The 22,153-nt window shown below is 52.0% G+C and overlaps 1 long non-coding RNA gene across 1 annotated transcript; it reads right to left on the bottom strand.

Moving 5' to 3' along the window:
- Positions 1 to 710: 710 nt before the first annotated feature.
- On the bottom strand, positions 711 to 21,752 carry LOC121043017 (uncharacterized). Its single transcript, XR_005796638.1, has 3 exons — positions 21,635 to 21,752; positions 16,886 to 16,890; positions 711 to 723 (listed from the first exon to the last, which is right to left on the bottom strand). It is a non-coding gene; the product is annotated as an uncharacterized LOC121043017 (long non-coding RNA).
- Between the last annotated feature and the right edge of the window lie 401 nt (positions 21,753 to 22,153).

Genomic DNA, 22,153 nt, shown 5'->3' with positions numbered 1-22,153 from the left:
GGATCCCTTGAATTTCCATATCAATTTTACCATCAGCTTGTCAATGTCTGTAGCAAAGTCAGCTGGGATTGTGTTGAATGTATAGATTGATTTGAGGTGCGTTGCCATGTTAACAATATTAACTCTTCTGATCCTTGAATGTAGATTCTCTTCCCATATGTTTAGGTTTTCTTTGATTCCTTTCAACAGTATTTTGTAGTTCTCGGAGTGTAAGTTTTGTACTGATTTTGTCAAATTTATTCCTAGGTAGTTTATCCTTTTTGATGCTATCGTACATGGAATCGCTTTCCTAATTTCATTTCTGGAATGCTCGTGGCTAGTGTAGAGAAACACAGGCTTCCCCCACTATCTGCAAGCAGAGTGTTCCAATGAAAACCTTCAGTAAGCCAAAATGGTGCAAAGCAAGGAAGCGGTCACCATTAATTTATATGGAAAAACTTCGGAGCATCCCCAGACCCCAAAAACAACCCTCCTGGGCTGTTCTGATCGCTTAGGACCCATGTTGCTAAAGAATGCCCAAAGTAAATGGAGATGAAGCACCGATACAGACACAGGTCAAAGCTCTGGGGCTTGATGCAGAAGTACTTGGTGTAGTTCCCGGGAACAGTGCTTATATCCATAGCGGCTTGCTGCTTTTTCATAAAAGTGAAAATCCTCGTGAGCTTTCTTTCCGTTACCAAAATCGGTACCAATGTAGGTCTTTCATGAAAGCAAAGTGGTGTACTGTGAGCTTTTGAAAAGCGAGGGATACCTGTGCAATCAATCTTTTATATTAATCATACACTAGGCAAACCTGAAGCCATTTATTACTTCTTATAGTTTTTTAGTAGATTCATTAGGATTTTTATTTCCAAGTCATGTCATCTGCCAATAGAGATGGTTTTCTATCTTTCTTTCCAATCTGAATCTTTTTTTTTTTTTTTTTTTTTCGCCTAATTATCCTTGCTAGAGCCTCCAATACTATGTTGAATAGAAATGGTACAAATAGACACCCTTGTCTTGTTTCTGGTCTTGTTTCTGGTCACTTTCATCTTTCACCATTAAGTATGTTAGCTCTGGGTTTTTTTGTAAGATGACAAAATTCTATTTCCAGTGTGTTGAGTGTTTTGATAATGAAGGGGTTTGGGCTTTTGTCAGATGCTTTTTCTGCATCTATTAAAGATGACTGCGTGGGTTTTGTCCATCAAATCGTCTCCAGATGTCGACAAATGTCCCCGGAGGGACAGGGGGCAGAAATCAACCCCACCTGAGAACCAGTGCCTCCAACGACAACAGCGAGAATTCAGTGTTAGGGCACCCACTGTCTACTCCACCATCTGGGACATAATAGACACACAGTGGAAAGTGGGCTATTTTGACGATTATCCTTCCCGGGGATGCTAGGCAGGGCCTGGAGGGAAGTGTGTGTTTAATCAGGAGCCGCCCAGATGCCTGAGGGGGCTCCTTTGTGCCTTCAGCTATAGAAGCCTCACTGCTAGCCCAGATGACTCCAGACCCTGGACCCAGTGGAGACAAGTGGATTCAACCACCCACTGTGGCTTTCCATTAAGGCCAAATGCTGCCAGGTCCTCCCCAAGGCCTGTTAAGAAAAAACCGAGATGGGCACTGCATCTTTGTGAGGACACTGCTGGCTCAGCAGCCCTTAGCTCTGGCCTGCCCTGGTGTTGGCTCAAAGGGGCTGGCTGATGGGCTCAACCCTGATGCTTGCAGTGTCCTTCACTGGGAAGGGATGGACCCCAGAGCATGGCCGCAAGAAAGCTCGGAGGCGGAATTTATCCAAACCCTAGATGCCAGGTGCTTTAAATGCAGCATCGCTGGTCCTCAAAGCAACCTTCGGAGGGGCCATTTATGACCGTTTTATTGATAAGAAAACTGAGGATCCTGGAGGCCAGGTGACGCCATAACAATAAACGACAGTGTGGGTAGTTAGAACCGACAGCCTTAATCCAATGCCTATAACATAACCACCACTAAACCATGTTGAATCACATGCACACACACACACACACCACACCATATACTATGTAGGCACCCACACCACACATCACATGCACACACAGACACACATCGCACCCCCCACACACACACACACGCTGCATACATCACCTTCGCACATGCACGCACACATCTGCCGCTTCCTGGAAGTCTCTAACTCACGTCTTCTTGAGAGGCAGATCGGACAGGGTGTCCAGGCATCTCATGTTTCAACGGTGGCATTTGCAGACCTCTGTGTTCACCTACAGGTGCTCCCCCTCTGAGTCCCTGTGTCTGACTCCGAACGGGTGCGTCCTGGGCCAGGGGAGAAGAAGGGGGCTCAGTCGGTCTCTGAGCAGGGGAGGCGCGAGCCAGAAAGGGAGGGCAGCTGCATGCACGGGACAGATATGTGAAAGGGCAAGTGGCCGTCGTCCGCTCAGTCCTGCAGTCCTCTGCCTACATCGATATTCATTGAACGCCCACCATACCCTGGGGGTGCAGAGTAAGAGAAGACAAAGCCTCTGCCCTCAGGGAGCTCTCGGGACAATGGGGACCCAGATGCCACAACTCAGCAGGAGACGATCTTCCTGGGTGACCGTGCGCCCGTGCTGTCCCAGCACGTGCCCAGCAGAGTCAGGGCTTTCCTCCCCACCAGCTTCCGGCTCACGGGGCAGTGCCCGGGCACCTTGCGGTTGCACCTCGCCTCTGCCAGGGGCCCCCGGGCCCACACGCCAAGCCCCGCAGGCGTCTGGTGGAAAGGGTCACAGTCGTGTGCCCGGTGCTTCCTTTCCAAGGCCTGGCATGCAGCAGGCAGCAACCGCTGAAGCATGTCACGCGGGAAAGAGAACCGGTCGCAGCTGGAAAGGGGGCTCTGCCCACAGGGTGGAGGGTGGGTTACAAGAGTCCACGCTGCCGGCAATGAGGCAGGCAGAGAAAGTGCCGCTCGTGGGGGCGGACTTGGGCAGTGGGTGTGCACAAAGGCAGGGCTGCTTTTGAGAGATCTCTGGGGGTCGGAAGGCAAGCAGCCTGGTCTCTCCTGGAGGCAAAGGCCGCGTGCTCTGTGCCCATGTGACTGAGGTTCTCTGCTTTTGGAGAGGAAGGAAGGAAGGAGTAATCAAACGTGCAGCTTTGCCTCTCTCCCTCTCTCTCTCTCTCTCTCTCTCTCTCAGAAATCAAGAGAAATGGACACACCCAAGCGTGGGTGACTGTATGAATGGAGAGACGAGTTACAGGTGCTTCAGTGTCAGAGCTAAAAAAGATATTAAAGGGCACCAGGTCCCAGGCTTCCCCACCGTGCCCCCTTGCCTGCTCACACCCGGCAGCTTGGCATTTATCTGTTGCCCGGGAGCCCGTTGTGTGAGCAAACTGCTTAGAAGGGGTTTTATTAACGCATAGGTCCTCTGACCTTCTCGTCCCACGAAGAGATAACGCGACCCGAAGCATCCCGGGCCACGCACATATTCGAATCGACCTGTTTCTAAGGAACACCCCGGCCCGACTCTGTGCTGACTGTCAGGCTGGGGGCTGCAGTGAGGCGGTGGTGAATAAAACATCTCCCCTATCCTCCCGGATCCCGCAGTCCAGCCGAAGATCTGGAATGCGTGTGCTCATAACTAGGACACGGGAAGGAAGCGGCAAGAGGTTTCATAACAAAAGCCAATGCTCGTAATGGGCGTAAAATGATTCAGTTCCTGTTCTGACACTTTGCCTCGCACCAGCGTGCAGCGGAATGTTATTTTCACCCTTCTTTTGCTGCTCAGGAAAATGAGACTCTTATCTGAGATTTTGGAGGTCTCGGTGATGGAGCGGAGGTGGGACCCAGGGAACCCAGCCCCGGGACCTGTTTCTGTGATCAGCGGTCTTTCCCACTACATGGCAAACTGACGTTTACATTTACAGAACGCTGGTTCTGTGCCAACCACACTTCTGCGTGTACTTTAAACCCGTTCCGTCTTCAAGGTCCCTCCAGGAGGGAAAGTAGCAATACAGCCTCGTGAGTTGCGGTCCCGCTTCACGGGACCAGCTCCCAGTTCCAGCACTCACGAGGCATGTACCACTGGCCAAGTTTGTAGCCTCCCCGTGCCTCAGTTGTCTCATCTGTAGTAAGGGAATAATAACACGCCAACGCTGAAGACTACTGCAAAGATCTAGTGAGTTAAGGCACGCGGGGCAGGTACAAAGGGCGAGTTTTTGTCACGGAGGGGAAAGCGAGCCTGACAAGGGCTGATTGAATTGCCGCCGTTTCACCGCGGGCAGGTGGCGAAGCCTACATTTCGGCTCGGCTACAATACTATGGTTTTAACCCATCTTGCAGACCAGAAGCCCATCTAATGGATGAGTGAGTGAGCGAGCGAGCGAGCGAGCGAGTGAAAGAAGAAGCTAAAAATAATTAGTTGGCAACTCTTACGGCCTGGACGATTTCACATTTGTTACTCCCCTTGACAATTAACTGCGTGAAGGTTAAGCGCGAGCATCCCTTTCAGAGATGAAAAAAAAAAGAGAGAGAGAGAGAAAAAACAGACTGAGAAAAGAAAATCGCCCAAAGTCATGACAACCATCCCACCCCCCCACCTCGGTGGAAAAACTAGGATTCGATCCCAGGTCCTCGACACCAAGATTGATGTTTCTTTCTTTCTTTTTTTAATTTTTTTTTAATGTTTATTTATTTTTGAGACAGAGGCAGAGCATGAGCAGGGGAGGGTCAGAGAGACAGGGGGAGAGACAGAATCCGAAGCAGGCTCCGGGCTCTGAGCTGTCAGCACAGAGCCCGACGTAGGGCTCGAACTCACGGACCGTGAGATCATGACCTGAGCCGAAGTCAGACGCTTAACTGACTGAGTCACCCAGGCGCCCCTGATGTTTCTTTCTTGTACCAGACTAATCCAAGGACTGGAGTAAACCCAAAATGGATGATTCCATCTGCAAAACTCCATTCGAAGCCGTTAGACCAGGGAGGATTCCAGAGGTTATGTCCTGCTTGTGTTGATTTCCGATCAGATTGTGGGCCTTCGGGCACCCGAATTCGTTCTCATTTCCTATCCAATGAGCACAGTAACAGCCACAGGACAGCATTTTGGGGAAGACCCGTCCAGGAACACCATCCGACCGGCCCTGCCCGGGACAGCGTGTGGCCACCGCCGAAACTGCAACGTCGCTCCCGCGTTTCACAGTTTACAAGCTCAGATCCACGAGAAGCACCATAGAAACCATCTCTCCCACATCCCCACCCCTTCAGCATCACATGGGGACTCAGTCACGGTCTCCTTCCAGCCCCTCAGGACCCCGTAAGGTAGGAAGAATCAGGGATTCTTGCCACCCATCCCACACGAGCAAGCTGAGACTCCGTGCGATTTTAGCAGGGTCCTACCCGGCCAGAGGCAGCTCGCCCCGGGGCCCGATGCTGGAAAGGGGGCGGCTTCAGACAGGCAGGCACACCCGAAACACAAGGTGTTCTGAGTCAGGCTCGCGTGCACCCACCAGGACAACAGGTATCAGACTCTTATCTGAAATTGTGTGCGTTCATCTCTGCGTTTAGGCTTCACGTCATTTGACTTCCAACCATTTAGGGTGAGCAATACATTCTGGGCGGATGGGCATAGGTGGTGAGAGTCATCTGACCTGTTCTGCGGCTCGACGTAATCTGCACAGTCAGTGGTGAGGCGAGCCCATCGCAGCGGCCGGTGGCTGGGAAATCAAGCAGGAGCCCATGGCTCCCTCCAGCTCGGATTGTGGAATATTCATCTCCCCCGTTAATGGACCACGGCTGCCGGATCCAGGGAGCCCCGGAGCTGCCCAAGGCAATCTGGTTCCAAGAAAAGCAATTCTGCGTCTGAAGAGTTGGCTCAGCCCTGACTTGCACCTGGAATTAGGGAAGACGCTTTTCGGAGGACAGATTTAAGTTGTCCACTGGGGGAGGGGGGGTTCTTGAACAGGAGCTCTGCCAATGTAGGCCCATTAAATGGACCATCCTTAATGCGTCTGCTCTTTCTGTGGGCATTCACCGGCCAGCTGTGCATTCCAGGCTCTGATGGAGAATCTGAGCGTCCTCTTCTGGAGGATCCCCAAGCCCTGAGCCCCTTCCCACACCAGCCACGGCCCTCCCCTCCATCACCACCATGCGTGACGTGACAGGGAAATGAAAACCACCACAGGGGCCGAGCACTTTCTCTCTCTCCGCACCGGCTCTCCCTCTTGGGTCTCAGACCCTCAGGGGAGAGTGTCGGGAGCTCACTTTCTTTACCTTGTTACACAGGTGACCAAAACATACGGCCAGCCTGTGAAGGTCAAAGACAACAGACACCTCAGAAACCATTCGTCCAGAGGCTCTCGGCCCCCGTGCGTGCCATGGACCCCCGTCCACTGCCTGAAACACCTGTAGACCCCTTCCCATAAAATAAAATGCACAGAATCAAAGAGAGGCCAATATATTGCAATACAGCTGTCAAAGTAGTTTGCCAACAAATAGTAACACAGGGGCTCCCCTGGCACCGTATTCTACAACCAGGGCCGGCGGGGGCGTCTGGGAAGGACCGCCTCCTTGAAGGACTGGATTACCAAGCGGTGAGAGAGTCCCGGGCACTGCCCGCGAAAATAAAAGATGCACTGAGATAAAATAAAGATGAAATATAAAACGCATGAAATGCATTTATAAAATGAAAATAAAGATGCATTTCTGTTCCCATCTGTATGGGCTGAGCGGTGACCCCCAAAGAGATACATCCACGTCCCAGTGTCGGGACCTGGTGCCGGTGAATTTGTTTGGATAAAGAGTCTTTGCAGACGCAGTTAAGCTAAGGATCTCAAGATGAGACCTTCCGGGATCACGTGGGTGGGCCCTAGACCCAGTGACATGTGTCGTTGAGAGAGACAGAGGACAACAGTGGAGAAAGGGGGCGACCGCGTCAAGAGGGAGGCGGTGTGATGGCGAGGGAAGTGGTGTGGCCGCCAGCCAAGGAACACCCGAAGCCACCAGGCCCTTGGGGGGAGAGCCACGGGCACACCGCACCCAGATTCCAGGCTTCTCGGCCCAGGACCGTGTGAGAAGTTGTGTGCCAGCCAGTGCGTGGTAGTCTGTTACCGCAGTTCTAGGAAACCGAGACGCCGTCTAAGGTCATGGACATCCAGTTTCTAGAAGGACCCCCTCTCTCATATAGCTCCGGCATGCATTCATCTAACACATTCCCGTGGGACAGGCACACCGGTTAACACTGCCTCAGTCCCTGCCCTCAGGGAGCTTGCATTCCGAAGTGGGAAGCACAGTGGGCCCCAGAAAATAAACAACGGAATGTTTGATACACATAATGTCGGCGAGTTATAAGAGCCTCGGAGAAAATGAAACAGGGTGATGCGTGAAGAGTAACTAAGGAAGCACTCTAGACTGGGTGGTCAGGGGAGGCCTTGCTAAAAAGATGACAATTCAGCCGAGATTTAAATGATAAGAAGCCAAGGACAAAGGTGGAGGGAGGCACGTTCCCACAGAAGGAATGTGCAAAGGCCCTGAGGCTGGGACAAGCTTGGTAAGTTTAATGAGGAGAAGGGGACTGAACAGCTGGGCTGGAGAGCCGGGGAGGGGAAGATCACTGGGCCTTAGTCTGGGTCCTAACGGATGCTGATGTGGGGATTAGCACACGGCAGGGGGCAGGGTTACTGGGACCACAGCCTGGAAGGGAAGCGGGATTTTAGGAGAGGGGCCTAAATCCCAAAAGGCCACAGTGGGCCCTGTAGGGAGCTCTGGAGCTGGGACGCACCCGCGGAGTTGTGTCTCCAGGCCAGGTGGCCAGGGCTGATGTCCTGCACGGGCCAGCTGCCAGCTGCTGACTGATCCCAGGGAGGGGAGTGTGGCCACGGCTGAGCCACAAGCTGCCAGCACCCCCGGCAGCTGGGGGACCAGTGACTTGCTTCTGCGGGAGGCTCAGACACCGCAGCAAAGAGTTTGGGCTTAACAGCTTCACGTGTGTGGAAAATAAGGCTCAGAGAGGGCAATGAGCTTTTCTGATATCACACAGCAGGCTGGAGACCAAGCCGGGTTTGAGTGCCTCGCTTCCTGAAAATAATTCCTTCCCCCTCTCCTCCTCAGGCCACAATATAATATTTTGCTCCACAATCTGATGCTCAGAGCTTCCCAAGGCAAGGCCCCTTCTCGGCGTGCAATTAGCTGTGTCCGAGGAATTGTGCTGATCAGCCTCTCCTTTCGACCCCTTTGATAAAAAAATCACCCGGAGACCGATAACCGGGCCTGGGTGATTTCTTTCTCTTCCGCAGATAACACCCTCCAGGGGCCTGAGGCACCTTCTCCAAGGAGAAACGACATCCTCCGCACATTTCGGATTCCAGTCCACCCAGCGATGGCCAGTGGATCCCAGAAACGCTGTCGTTGTCATAAACTCGAGGGCAGCTAGCGGGCACGAGCCGGTGCCTCGAAGAGCCTGGAAGCAGGGCAGACGGGGGTTAAGCAGTCCCCGAGAAAGGCCATGTCAGAGCTCACCTCCGCTTTCCAGAACATCTTGATTCTTCCAACTCATTCCTTGATTCCTCTTTTCAGACAGCACACGCGTGCTTAGGGTCGGTGTCACCGTCTCGCTCAGGTTCTCGCGAGGCTCTCGGAGGACGGAGGCACCTTGTGCCGTCCTTTCACCGTCGCCTTAGGCGCGACGAGCCCGCCTCTCCGCCTGCCGGCTGCGTCGCCTTGGGTGAGTCACCCAACCTCCTGAGTCACGGCCACGGAACGGAGGCGACAACTCTGGCTCCCATCTGTCCTGAGGACAAAGGGACGCTGTGCAGACGTGTGCCTCCCAGACTCTAAGCAGGGCGTCCCTTTCTGTAAGAGCCGCAGGAGAGACAGAACGTGAGCTGTCCTAACACGGCTGTGTTAGGGGCTGTGATTTGCAGTCACAGGTCCTCTGCAAAATCTTTCCTACCTGCACGCAGGGTGCCACAAGGGGGCTGCGGGCATTCAGATCTGCTCCTTGAGGCCTATACAGGTTGGCACTAAACGTTTGGGAAGTGATTTTCCAAGGCATCCCTTTCTTCACTGCCTTTTGGCAAGTTGGAATACGTTATGGCACAAGCTGGCCTGGGGCAAAGCAGGAATGTGAATAGATACCCTTTCTGGCCACATCAGATAACTCCTGTAAAGGGGAGGGGCCGGGCAAGAGTTCTTCTCAGTAACAAAGACTCCCTGTGGCCTCAGCTTAGCTCGGCTGGTGGCGGAGGGGTGGGGGGGGGGGGGGCGTCCAGAGGCCATTGGAAGCAGCAGTGAACGCGCATCAGATCCCATCTACTCCAACGCCAGCAGCACGCACCCCCTGCACGTCCCACTGCCTCCCTGATGAGGCCACCCTCATCAGAGGCAGGATCCTTAGGCAAGGGTGAGATGTGGGCCTTGGTGGGAGCAGGGACTTCAGAGGAACCCCAGAACATGCTCAAAGCAGGACGCGGCTCCAGCATGTACGTGGCCGCGTGTACGAGGAGTCTCCTTCCCGCTGCTCCAGGCTCGGCGGTGAGACCCACAGGCTCTACCCCTGCCCACACTCTCATATCAGCTAGCACACGTCTGCAGCGTGAATGGTGCCCCTTTAGGGCTGGCAACCTTGTGCAGCGTGCAGACCGAGCAACCGTACCTGGCAACCACGGGTAGAAGCGTTTCCTCCACAAAGATGAGGGTGAGAGCCGTGGAGGAGGGTGAGATCAGCAGTCAGAGGAGAAGAGCGCAACGAGGTTCATTCACATGTGGGTCCCCCTTTAATTTATTCATGCATTGCCCGCCGGTTCCATAATTCAAAATCCCACATTGACTTCCTGCGTGAGTCCGAGCTCTGAATCAAGGGCTAGAGTCCCAGACACAACCCCGCCATGTGCTTTTCAGGAGACCGTAGCGTGTAGCACCGGAGAAGGTCTTTTGCAGAGAGTATTTGCCAGGCGCGTTTGCGTCCTTGTCCCTCGCTTGCTGTCCTGAAACAAATGGATGAAGAGCTCCTCCACGTTCTCACTGACAGAACGCTGCCCGCACGAAGGACGCATTTCCGAGGCGGGTCTCGCAAGACCAGCAGATTATCGCCAGAGAGAGGACTCTGGAAAATATGCCCCTGTGGGTAGTGATTTTGGCTGCTTTGTCCCCCTCGTATCCCTGGGGCCCTAGAACAAGAACCACAGCGTATTTGGCACGCGATGGGCCTTTGTGGAACGAATGGCGGGAAACTACCTTCTGCTCTGCCGGAGGTTCCAGCGGTGAGGAAGGGAATCCCCGAGCAGGACCAAAGCAGCACGGCCCGGGAAGGTAGCGTTCCTTCCCCGCAGCTGTGAAAACCTCCCAACCTCCTCCGGGAGGCAGCTTGGAGCCCCCGTCTTTCCTGAGAAGACGCTGGCTTCGTCCGGACCAGACTCTGTGTTTTCGCAGCATCAAGCACGTTTGTGACGCTCCTGGATTCTGTCCGAAATCCCCGAGGAGACGGACCTCGGGATGGGGTTCCCAGCTGCAGCGCCTCTCACTTCAGCTGAGCTGGACAAACGCAGGCCGACTCGCGTCCAGTCCCACGGCCCGAGTCCCCCGGGGAGCCACGCGACCGAGGACGATGATGCGTGTGCAAGACAGGTGAGGAGCAGCGTGGGGGAGGACAGGGAACGAGTGACCGTCTGTGAATGAAACGTAGTGGTTACTGGTGTAAAAGATTAACATCCCATATTCTTTTCTTATTTATTTATTTTTTTGAGAGAGTGAGAGCGTGCACGAGTGGAAGAGAGGAGCAGAGAGAGAGAGAGAATCTCAAGCAGGCTCTATGATCAGCGTGGACCTCGCCACGGGGCTTGATCCCACAATCCTGGGACGATGACCCAAGCCCAAATCAAAATCAGACGCTCCATTGACAGCCACCCGGGCGCCCCCAAATCCCGTACTCTTAATTCGTTTGACTCAAGCTGCCCACAAGCCAAACCCCAGCAGCCAGGATCTATACCTGGGCTCTTCAGTCATTTGAGTCACTACACTTCTTTTTCAAGGCAGAGAAGAGTTGCGTTTTCTGTTTCTTGCAGCCCGAACCGGCTCCTAGGCGGCAGGCGGACGCTTCTCACCTGGATGAGGCCGACTGTTGGCTGATTGTCTCCTTGCTGTTGCCTTTGACCTTGTCTTACTCTGTGAGATGCAGTCCTGAGTGATGACCCCGTAGGACCAGTATTAGGCGTGAGCCCACGCTTTGCAGCAGGGCGGAGGGCATCTCAATCAATGTACAGTCTCCAAATGAGGAAGTGTTTTCCAAAAAGGAATTCAGTTCGCTGTCAGCCAACGTGGCCGTTAAAATAAAAAGATTACTAAAGGCGCGCCTGAGTGGCTCAGTCGGTTGAGCGTCTGACTTCGGCTCGGGTCACGGTCTCGCGGTCCGTGAGTTCGAGGCCCGCGTCGGGCTCTGTGCTGACAGCTAGGAGCCTGGAGCCTGCTTTCGGTTCTGTGTCTCCCTCTCTCTCCGCCCCTCCCCGATTTGTGCTCTGTCTCTCTCTCTCTCAAAAATGAGTAAACATTTCAAGAGAATTTTTTTTAATGATTGCAACAGAATGGACAAATCTGGTTTCCACTCCTGACCCTTCCAGACTGCCCTTCCCTACTGTAGGTACAGCCAGTCTTTGCCCCCTCTCAGCTTGGACACAGAGGCGTCTGTTGACTTATCTGCTGAGTCTCCCTGTGCATACAGCGTCTGCTTCATATCTGAGCCCCTTTCTGGCAATGCCCTCCAGCTATTCCTGCCAGGCCGTGCACATTCCTAGTCCCAGGAATGTGCCTCTTATCGCCGCCCTGTCCATCAGTCAAGGCCAACAGAAGCAGCGGCTTTCCTGGATAACCAGGGTCTGGTGCAATCCCCCAGGAGAAGCGGACGAGCCGTGGGCCTCGCGCCCTTCTGTTTCTAAGCTCAGGGCTCATTGTCGCTGGAGATCCAGGTTTTCTGAGGCAAACGCTCGAGGGCCCTGCGGCCCAGCGTGCAGAAGGCCCAGCAGCGAAGCTTCTTGGTCTGAGCGGTGGCTCTGCCTTGTGCCCTCTGGACTCGAAGCGTCCCGCGTGCCACCTCCGTCCAAGTTCCTTGTGCCACTTGGACCCTGCACGTGGACACCTAACCCGGATGCTGACCTCGGAGCTCTGTGAGGCCTCCGGACGGTCTCTTCCTCCCCCTGGGTTTCTCTTTACCTGCCCAGCCACTTCCTATCCAAGGTAGGCGTCCCGTCCACAATTGCCCCGGCACGTGCCCTTTCTGCGTCTGCTTGCGCACGCGCAGGGACAGGGCGCTCGCTTGCTCACCGGCGGCCTGTTCCATCACGGGAGGTCTCTAAAGCTGCGGCCTCCAGGGGTGCACGCTGAGCAGAGGTCGGCACAGTACGACTTCCGTTCCCTCCACGGCCACCTCTTCCCCGAGGGCTCCGAGTGCGGCTGCGAGGTCCCGGGTCACGCCTGTCCTTCCACAAAGAAAGCCTCAGACGGCGGGCGCCTGACCCGTCTCCCAGCCAGGCCTCTCCCGTCTCTTATAAGGGCAATAGGCTTTTTTTTTTTAAACCTGCACATGGGGTTTGACACTGATCCCTGTGAAATCCCGGGGACATTCTTGTTCACGGAGTTTGTTTTTGCTCTTCTTTGGGGCTGTCCGTTGACAGATGGAGACCGCAGAGAGAGGGTTTGGGATTCCCAAAGAGAATGGCCACCCCACTCCCGTGGTGCCGCGTGCGGCGGGAGTCAGACGGACCTGGCTTTACGCCTTGTTGCAGTTTGGCGGCTGGGTGACCTCGGGAAGCTTTCTTCAACTGTCTGAGCCTCCATTTCCTCCACTTAACACCTACTTGTTTTGTGAACGCTCTGAGGGTTCGGCCAATGAAGGCACAGTCTCTGAAGGACTTTCCGCCTCGCCGGGCTCGGGGCGAGTGACCACCCAAAGGCTGTCATTATCCCGTGTGTGATCTCCTGGAGAGGATGGCGGGCGTGTGAAAATACTTTGCCAAGCTCCGTAAGCCTTGCCCTTCTGGATGCCACTGCCCCAGCGTGGTCTCCCTGAGGAAAGTGAGCGGGAGGAAGGCGAGGAGCTTGGACCCCGGGCCCTGGTGAGCCGCCCGCGACGGAGTCCGTGGGGACACTGAGAGAGCTACGTGGTTTTGTGCTCGTGCCTAGTCCTGCACACAGGCGCTTCCAAAGGTGAAGGGCTTTGGGACTTGAGGTGAGAGCTTTCGGGCTGCATCTCACACCAGACAGCCCATCGGCTTGGCCTTTGGACCCAAGCAGACCCAAGTTCAAATTCAAGTCCCACCACAAGACTCAGGTTCTTTTCCCACTTGGATGGGCTCCTTCCATCTCCTCATCTCTGATTCTTCTTTGATGAGTTCTGTGTCCCTCTCGTTATATATATAGGTTTCGTTTAGAGAGAGAGAGAGAGAGCACTCACAAGTGGGGCAGAGGGGCAGAGGGAGTCAAAGAGAGCATGTCAAGCAGGCTCTGCGATCGGCCAACACGGGGCTCGATCCCGCAGCCCTGGGACCATGACCTGAGCTGAAATCAAGACTCAGGCGCTCGACCGACTGAGCCACCCAGGCGCCCCTCCCTCTGTTTGAAAGAATCCAGTTCAAGCAGCTTCACCCAGAAACTCATGGAGACCCCTCCAAGCAGGCTGGAGGGCTACTTTCTCTGCTGTCCCCAAACGGCCACCAGCCACACAGAATTGAGAGGGCCTGTTCAATGTCCGTCTTCCTGACCACCTGTGGGCCCCTGGAAGGGAGGGACAGGGGTTTATTCGTCTGTGTCTCCAGTGTCTGGACCGACTCCTGAAACCACAAAGTGTGCCGCACATATTTGCCGAGCTAATTACTTACAACTAAAAACAGAATCATCGCCAACGGGCCGGGGGTTCAGGACAGTCACGGACTGAAGCAGGAAGGAGAGGGAACAGGAAGTGGGCGATTTCCTGGACCTGGTGGGCCGGGAGGAACCCGGGACCGGGGGACGCCTGCGTTCCAGCCCAGGCCCAGCCTCCCACCGCCTGGCCCTCGCAGAAGTCAGCCCTGCACCTTGGCCTGGATCACGGCCTCCCTCCCCTGCGTAGGGCTGCCCCGGATCATTCCAAGCTCGCATCTGACGCACTCCGTGCACAAAGGCCGTTGCGTCGACTAAGGTCAGGCTGTGAAACCCCCACCTTCCCTCTGAGCTCAGGGTCAGGCCTGCTGGCAAGGACAGGGCCAGACTGTCGTCTCCCCAGATGAGACTGTAACTGGCCACACGGTGAAAGACAGAGAAGAGAGCCGTTTCTGAAAAATATACGTGCCTCCCGATCCAGCCTTATTACCGGCGGGTTTTCTGTCTCATTTGTTTGCCTCCGAGTGATTTGAGGCGTTCACTCTGCATCAGCAACACTTACAAGAAATATGAGACGAAATAAATTTGCCACAGACATTATACACCATGCTGCAGTAATTACAAACCCGCTGTCCTGAAAGCAGCCTGACGGGGCTGAAATACATGAATGCATAATGCTCGGGAGGGGAAGGGAAAAGGAAGAGGAAGAGGGGGCGGGAAGGCGGGAGAGAGAGAAAATGGATAGCATTTGGCATCAGTGATCTGGGTGCCAAACATCGAGCCCGGCCCCTCACCGGCTCCGGCTCACTTAATCCATTCGGGCTTCCCGTGAAGCAAGCTTGTCGTGAACTCGGGGTTATAGAGGGGAGAGCGAGGTGAACAGCGGGAAAACTGGCCAGCAGCGGAGCAGAACTCTGAGACGTGAGTCAAAGTACCCTGCAGAGCCTCCAAAAGGTGGCACACGCGGAGCACCGGGGACTTGCGAGGCGGGAGCAAGGCTGCACGTTGGGACTTCTGGGAGGTCTGCACACGCAGACCGGCGCCGACCCGCCCGATGCCCCGTCCACCGCTGCACAGCCCCACAGACCACCAGAGCCTTGGGTCTTTGGACCTTCCTCTCCGTGTCCTCCAATTGGGCCATTTGTGTCCATCTATCTTCTAGTTCACTGATGCTCTCTTCCACCATCTCCAGTCTGTTGGTAACTCTATCCAGTGAACTTTTGGGGTGCCTGGGTGGCTCTGTTAAGCATCGGGCTCCTAATCTCAGCTCAGGTCATGATCTCACGGTTTGTGAGTTCGAGCCCCGCCTCGGGCTCTGGGCTGACAGCACGGAGCCTGCTTGGGATTCTCTCTCTCTCTCTCTCTCTCTCTCTCTCTCTCACCCTCCCCCACTCGCTCTCTCTCTCAAAATAAATACACTTTAAAACGATAAAGAAAATTAGTCTCTTCAGAGAACTTTTGGTTTCTATTCATTCTTTTCAGTTCTAGAATTTCCACTCAATTCGTCAGAGTTTACGTTTTTTTGTTAAAACTTTCCGCCTGCTCACTCATTACAATCTACTTTTCCTTTACGTCAACGTATTTACAGGGATCATTTGAAAGTCTTCGCTAAGCATACCACATACACTATCCTGGGTTTGGGTATCTCTTAACTGTGTTTTGCTTTGTTTCATTTTTTACTATGGCTTACATTTTCCTGGGTGTTTTTTTTTTTTAAGGTCCACTGAAAATTTTATTGAATATTGAACATCGCGCAAAGGACATTGTACAAGCTCTGGCTTCAGTTATCACCCTCTGAAATCCCAAACCATGCAACTACGGGTTAATCATTTGAACTTGCAAAGGCTTGTTTTCACACCTTGTTTGCTCAGATCTGTGGAAAGCTCAAGGCATTTTCCAAGCCCCTCTAACTTGGCGGGACTCAGACAAGGCAGGTCCATGGCATGGTCCTTACTCTTAAATCGTGGTCTTTCTGACATCACGGCTAGAGGCTAGGATGTCAAGGGGATTTCCCTACCCTGCAGGGCGAGAACTCCAATTTCTCTAGCCCTGCTTGACCTCTAGTAGCTCTGCTCTGTTCTCAGTGCCATAACAGCTGCTCCGTGATGAGGTTTGAGTGCTTTGCCCTGTGCACATACAGCCCAAGTGCAGCCTGAGACTCTCGGGGACTCGTACATCAACTGACAGGACTCGTTTTCTACATAGGTTGCTCTCCAAATCCCCACCCTAGGGATTCCACCTTCCTCAAGCACTGAACTCTGATCTTTATTTCTTTAGCTCAGTAGGACTACATCTACAGTCCTTTCCTAGAAAAATGCTGGAAGAGGCACTTAGTAAAATGAAAAAAAAAATAGACAAAGAAAACACAGGATCCAAAGGACAGAGAATTCAACTCAGAAGCGTAAGATGATCAACTGGAAGTCCCAGGACGGCCATTGTGTGCCAGCCTGAGAAAGTGATCTGTTCAGATTGAAAGAAAAAGCTCTGGGGATGTAGGAGACAGGTTTCCAGTAACTATAAAAAATATAAAACTGAGAGTGTAGAACTGTTTAAGTTTTTGGAGAACTACTGACAAGCGTATGACAGAAGGTAAGAACGCTGGAAAAGAAATAGTGGGTACGCAGAAAATAAACCATAGAAAATCAAGGCAATTATTTAAAAAAAAATTTTTTTTTAACGTTTATTTATTTTTGAGATGGAGAGAGACAGAGCATGAACAGGGGAGGGTCAGAGAGAGGGAGACACAGAATTTAAACAGGCTCCAGGCTCTGAGCTGTCAGCCCAGAGCCCGAAGCGGGGCTCGAACTCACGGACCGCCGAAGTCGGCCACTTAACCGACTGAGCCACCCAGGCGCCCCAAATCAAGGCAATTATTAACTCCAGGTAAAACAAAATGTTGAAGTCTACATAACTGCATACTCTTTTGCCTGGTGGGGATCAATATTTACATAGTCATAATTCTGTAAACGTTACTTATCAGCTTAACCAAAAATTGTGGATAAATCTTATTAAGGGATGTGAGTATGGAAAAGTATGTAAGGGAGCTATTGTATAAAGCCAAGAGTATGGGTTCCACATTCAGATAGGTCTGGCTCAAACACTGCCTTCACCACCACCCTACTGGGTCAACTTGGGCAGCTTATTTAAACTTTTTATGCCTCGGTTTTCCTCTCTGTAAAAGGGATACTCTCTCATAAGATTGCTATATTAAATAATCTACACAAAGCCCCATATATAGTTAGTTCGTCACATCAAATTCATCTGCTGTCTTCCCATTTGTTCGACTGGAAGGCAACATTCCACTGCATTTCTCAGCTTGACCCCAGGCTGTAAAGACAGGGCCAGTGGAGGGAAGGGAAATCCAATGTTTTGAGACATTGCAAGATCACAGTTTGTTAGCAGTAACCCTGTGGTGGAGGCAGAAAGACTTGCTAAGGAAGGAGGTTCCTGCACAGCATTCAGAGACCTCCTGTTCCTCTAAGACGCATTTTCATTTGAAAGTCAGAGGGACAAAAAGGAACTCAGGAAGAGCACAGCTCATTACGGTGTGAGCTGCGAAGTGGCTGGACCATAATCACCAGCCAAGGAACATCCGTCCTCAAACTCTTCCAGGGCAGAGAGGATGGAGCGGGAATGAAGACACTCACTCTCGAACCACTCCTCCGCTCAGCAGTGACCACGTGGCTTTCGGCAGGTCCCTTCACTCTTGTGTTTCCAGCTGAGCGATGGTGACTTGGGCCTGGTGCCCTTGGAGAATCCATCCACCTGTGGTGTCTGTGATGGGTTTTGAGTTTTTTCTCCTTCTCTGCCTCAGCTTCCCCCACTCCGACTATTTTTGTATCGTAGGGGAAAGGAGATTTTCCTGACCACCTCCCAAATCACTGGGAGGAGTTCATGCTGAGCTGATAGGCCAGGAGCTCAAGGCCATCAAGCCCCAAAGCCAGGATTTGTCTCTCTTTCATATTCTCCCCTATGCTGCGGCCATTTGGGGTAGGATTGTCCTGTGGGGCCCTGTTGAACCTTCATCCACACTGCTGCTGGTGTTCAGGTCTCAGGGCCAATCTTGGGGCTTGGATGAAGCATTTGGTTTCCAGAATAGCGTACCGGGGGTCCACAGGAGACCCAGACCCCATCTCTTTCTCCAGCTCAATTTTCCCAGTGACCCAGCAGTAAAGGATACAAGTTGTGTGCCCGACTATTCTGTGAATAAAACGGGTTTGTCTCCCACCTGGCTCTCTTTCTTGCATATGCAGTTCTCTGGGCCTGGATCTTCAGAGGGCAGCAGAAATGAGTCTTAGGGTCAGAGTACCGTGTCCCCACCTTAAACTCCTCCTGAGGTGCAGGAACTCACCGTATAAGTCAATAGAAAGATGCTGACGTCACTACATTGGCGTGCATCCTGTCAAATCTTCATGAGTGCTTGTTACATCAAATGGAATACAAAACAAGGAGACGTACCAAGTTCTTAAGAAGCCCGGGGAGAAGCCCACGGCTCTACGTGGCCCCAGGGTAACGGGGAGGCGTTCCGAAGGTAACCACTGACCCCATCCCTGATGTTCACCCTGACATGTCACTTTCGTAATGACCTTCCAATAACAGTGACTCAGTTGAGCAACTCAGGCCCTTTAGAAACGTTTTGACAGTCTCCTGCCTTGGAGAAGCTCAGCAGTTATTAAGACGGCAGCCAGCAGCCCTGCCAAGCGGGCAGGGAGTCCCCGCTGAGGCTATTATAAAAGGAAACCATGGGGGAATGCACGAGAAAAGCTAAAGATTGGATACGGACCCCAGACTGGGGCTCCCTGAGCCTTTGATTAAGACAGGCCAGGTTTGTTCTCCCCGCTCTGGAAAACGTGCTTTCTGAGACTCCAGGGCCTAGAGTTCTAAACAAGGAGGCTGTTAAAAGATAGATTAAAAGGCATAAAAATAGTGTAAGATTCCACGGCACAGTGAGGCCTGTCAGGTCCCGGCTCACAGAGGGGATTGCTTTAAGGCGATGATCAAAATGAGTCACCAGTGTCTGCTCGGATTGTGCTGATGCCTGTTGAAAAGGCAAAAACCGGGACTATTGTTTGTGTCAAAAATACTTCTGAAGAGGCTGCAGAAATCAAAAGGTGCTGATGTGCCAAAGTCGGGAGACTGATAAAGGGGAGAAAGAAAAGTTGGGAGTCTTAACACGTAAGGGCCAACAGGTAAGCAAGAGTGCCCTTCGGAGTAAGTTGGGAGAGGGGCCGATGGCGGGAAGAAAGGGGCTCATGGCGGCAACGTGCGTGTCCCCGCTCTGTCGCGAGGGAGGCCCTCCCTTTTATGGAGCTCCTACGATGTGCTAAATACCGACCTCGTCACCTTCCCTTGACTCTCAGGCAAAAACGATAGTTGCTTGAGGGGGCTGTGTAACCCCGAAGATGTCATCGCCCCTCTCTGAGCCTCAGTGTCTTCTTCTGGAAAACGTAGGTAATCATCCATACGTCCCAGGGTGGTTGAGACGTAGGTCGGTTTGCCAGGTCTGTGGTAAGAGTGCCACAGAGTGGGTAGCTATAACAACAGACCTTAATTTTCTCACAGTTCTAGAAGTTGGAAGTCTGAGAGCAGGGAGTCACCAGGGCTGGGGTTTCCTGGGGTCTCTCTCCTGGGCTTGCAAGACGGCCACCTTCCTGTACCCTCACATGGCCTTCCCTCTGCATATTATCTGTGTCTTAATCTCTTCTTACGAGGACACCACTCGTATTGGATCGGGTCTCACCCACGCGACCTCATTTTATCTGAATTATCTCTTGAAAGTCTCTGTCTCCAGACGCTGTCACATTCTGAGCTCCTGGAGGTTAGGGCTTCCGCACGTGAATCTGGGGGACACGATTCACCCCTTCTCAGGAGTTTAGGTGAGATGTCATGGGTAAAAAGACCAAGCACCTAGGAAGGGTTCGATGTGTCGTCACTGAATGTAATGAAAAATTAATTGTAATAGTGATGACACTTAACTGAGAACGTGTTACACCGTGGCCACTATGGGGAACACACTACCCAGGACTCTTGTGCATTATCGAACTCGTGGCGAACCTGTGACTCAGGTCCTGTTCGCGTCCCCACTTGATTAATAAAGAAACTGAGAAATAGGTGAACTAGGATGGGGAATTGTTCAATGTCATACAATAACTCACGAAGCCAGCATCCAAAACTCCATCTGTCTATTTCCAAAATGCTGTGGTCCTTATCATTCCACTGGGTGGTTTCCTAGAAGGGTAGACAGCCAACGTTGGATTAATCTGAAAGGTGACCCAATATCAAGCTCTCCTCCTCTCCCCAGGTCTCTCTTCTGTGTCTGAGCCCCTCTGAAACTCCTCACCAACCGGCCAACCTGCCCTCCTTTGCATTCTTCTGGGGACGGGGCACTCGCTCTCTGCCAAGGCAGCCAGTCCCAATTTCTGGACAAATCCAATGGTTGAAAAGTAGCTCCTCCTCCAGGCAAACGGATTGATTTCAGATTCAAAATCGGTACCAAGTAGAGTCTTGCTCAATCATCACTTCCAGGGAGGGAATCTTTGACAAGTTCCCGTTGCTTTTAAAGGTAAAATAGTCATAACTTGCTCTTAAAAACTGCCAACAGCATGAAGAGAATCAAGACTGAGGACCGAAATCGCTTTCCTCTCCTCCTGTTCACACTGTCAGCGGGGAACAGGCCGACTGTGGAAGATCTTCAGTCGAGGCTAAATTTATATTCATTCATGTGTCACCGGACTGTGCTTTCTTGCGTCTCTTCTCTGATCAATGCACTCATTAAAGACCCAGGCTCGGCAATAGATTCACCTTAATGCCTGTCACCCTCGGGTTTCAATAACACAGGCTCTGAGCACCTCTAACAAGCCACTGAAGAATGAAGAGAAAAAAGCTCTTTCTTTCCCTCTTTAGATAGAGTCCTGAAATTGTTTCTCTTCATCCTTTAAAAATGATTCTGTTGACTCTATGAATTTTATTTAGGAGCTTTAAGGGGCACATAAGGGAAAGGGGAGGTTGGGGAGATATTTATGTGCAGCAAAAGGTGTTCATGGGAGCCCATATGTATTTATTCCAAACCATTGACCAATTTGAGCACCTCTGTTTTGCTGAACTTGAAATATTTGCTGGAACGCTTAACATAAAAGAATATTTGTTTAACTCTTACCTAATGGCTTTTTTATAAGTTGATTTATTTTGAGAGAGAGAGAGAGAGAGAGAGAATGAGCGGGGGAGGGACAGAGAGAGAGAGAGAGGGAGACAGAGGATCCAAAGCCGGGTCTGTGCTAACAGCAGAGACACCAATGCAGGGCTCGAACACATGAAGTATGAGATCATGACTTGAGCTGGAGTCAGACGCGTAAGTGACTGAGCCACGCAGGCGCCCCTAACTGCTTTTTTTCTCTTAACAGAACCACGTTTTCACTTTTGCACATTTCCTTCTAGTATCTGTCCACACGCTCAAGTATTTTCACAGCTCCAACGCAATGTGTGTGTCGCGTTCTTACTATTATTTCCTCTACACAATCCACCATAAGTACTTCCTGTGTTGCTTCGTTTCTTGTAATTAACTTCTTGTTACTGAGTGATGTAGGGTACTCCCACTTCTTATCCGTCCCCGTTAGATGATGGCCTTTCTCCTCACAACCATCTAGAAGGCAACAATAGGTATCTCCATGCATGTCGCGATTTTCTTCAGTTCAGCTATTTTAGGTTTGAGCCCCCTGGACGGGCTCACTGGGTCAAAGTCTGAGAGCAGTCTCATGACTTCTGTCTATATGCAAGTGTGCACTTTTTTTCTAAATAGAGCTTAGCCATTTATAACACATCAGCGTGTGAGAGTGTAGCAGGTTTAGCCACTGTGGAAGACAGTATGAAGGTTCCTCAAAAAATTAAAAATAGAAGTACCCTATGGCCCAGAAATCGCACTACTGGATATTTGCGCAAAGAATAGGAGAATATCAATTCAAAGGGATATACGCACCCCCATGTTCATTGGAGCGTTATTTACAATAGCCAAACTATGGAAGCAACCCAAACACCCAATGACAGATGAATGGGTCAAGAAGATGTATCCACGACGGAATATTATTTGGCCATAAAAAAGAATGAAATCTTTCCATTTGCAACCGCCCGTGTGGACCTAGAGAGCACAATGCTATGCGAAATCAGTCAGAGAGAGACAAATACCGTACGATTTCGCTCCTACGTGGAATCCAAGAAACAGAACGGCGAGCAAAGGAAAACAAGAGAGACAACCCAAGAAACAAACTCTTCAACTATAGAGAACAAACTGAGGGTTACCAGAGGGGAGGCGGGCAGGGAGACGGGTGAAATGGGCGATGGGGATTAAGGGGTGCCCTTGTCGTGATGAGCACC

The sequence above is a fragment of the Herpailurus yagouaroundi genome, unplaced genomic scaffold (assembly GCF_014898765.1).
Source record: "Herpailurus yagouaroundi ecotype Mexico unplaced genomic scaffold, PumYag 186, whole genome shotgun sequence".
Taxonomy (NCBI): domain Eukaryota; kingdom Metazoa; phylum Chordata; class Mammalia; order Carnivora; family Felidae; genus Herpailurus; species Herpailurus yagouaroundi.
The sequence above is the reverse complement of the archived record's forward strand: the minus strand, read 5'-3'. Positions and strand labels throughout refer to the sequence as shown.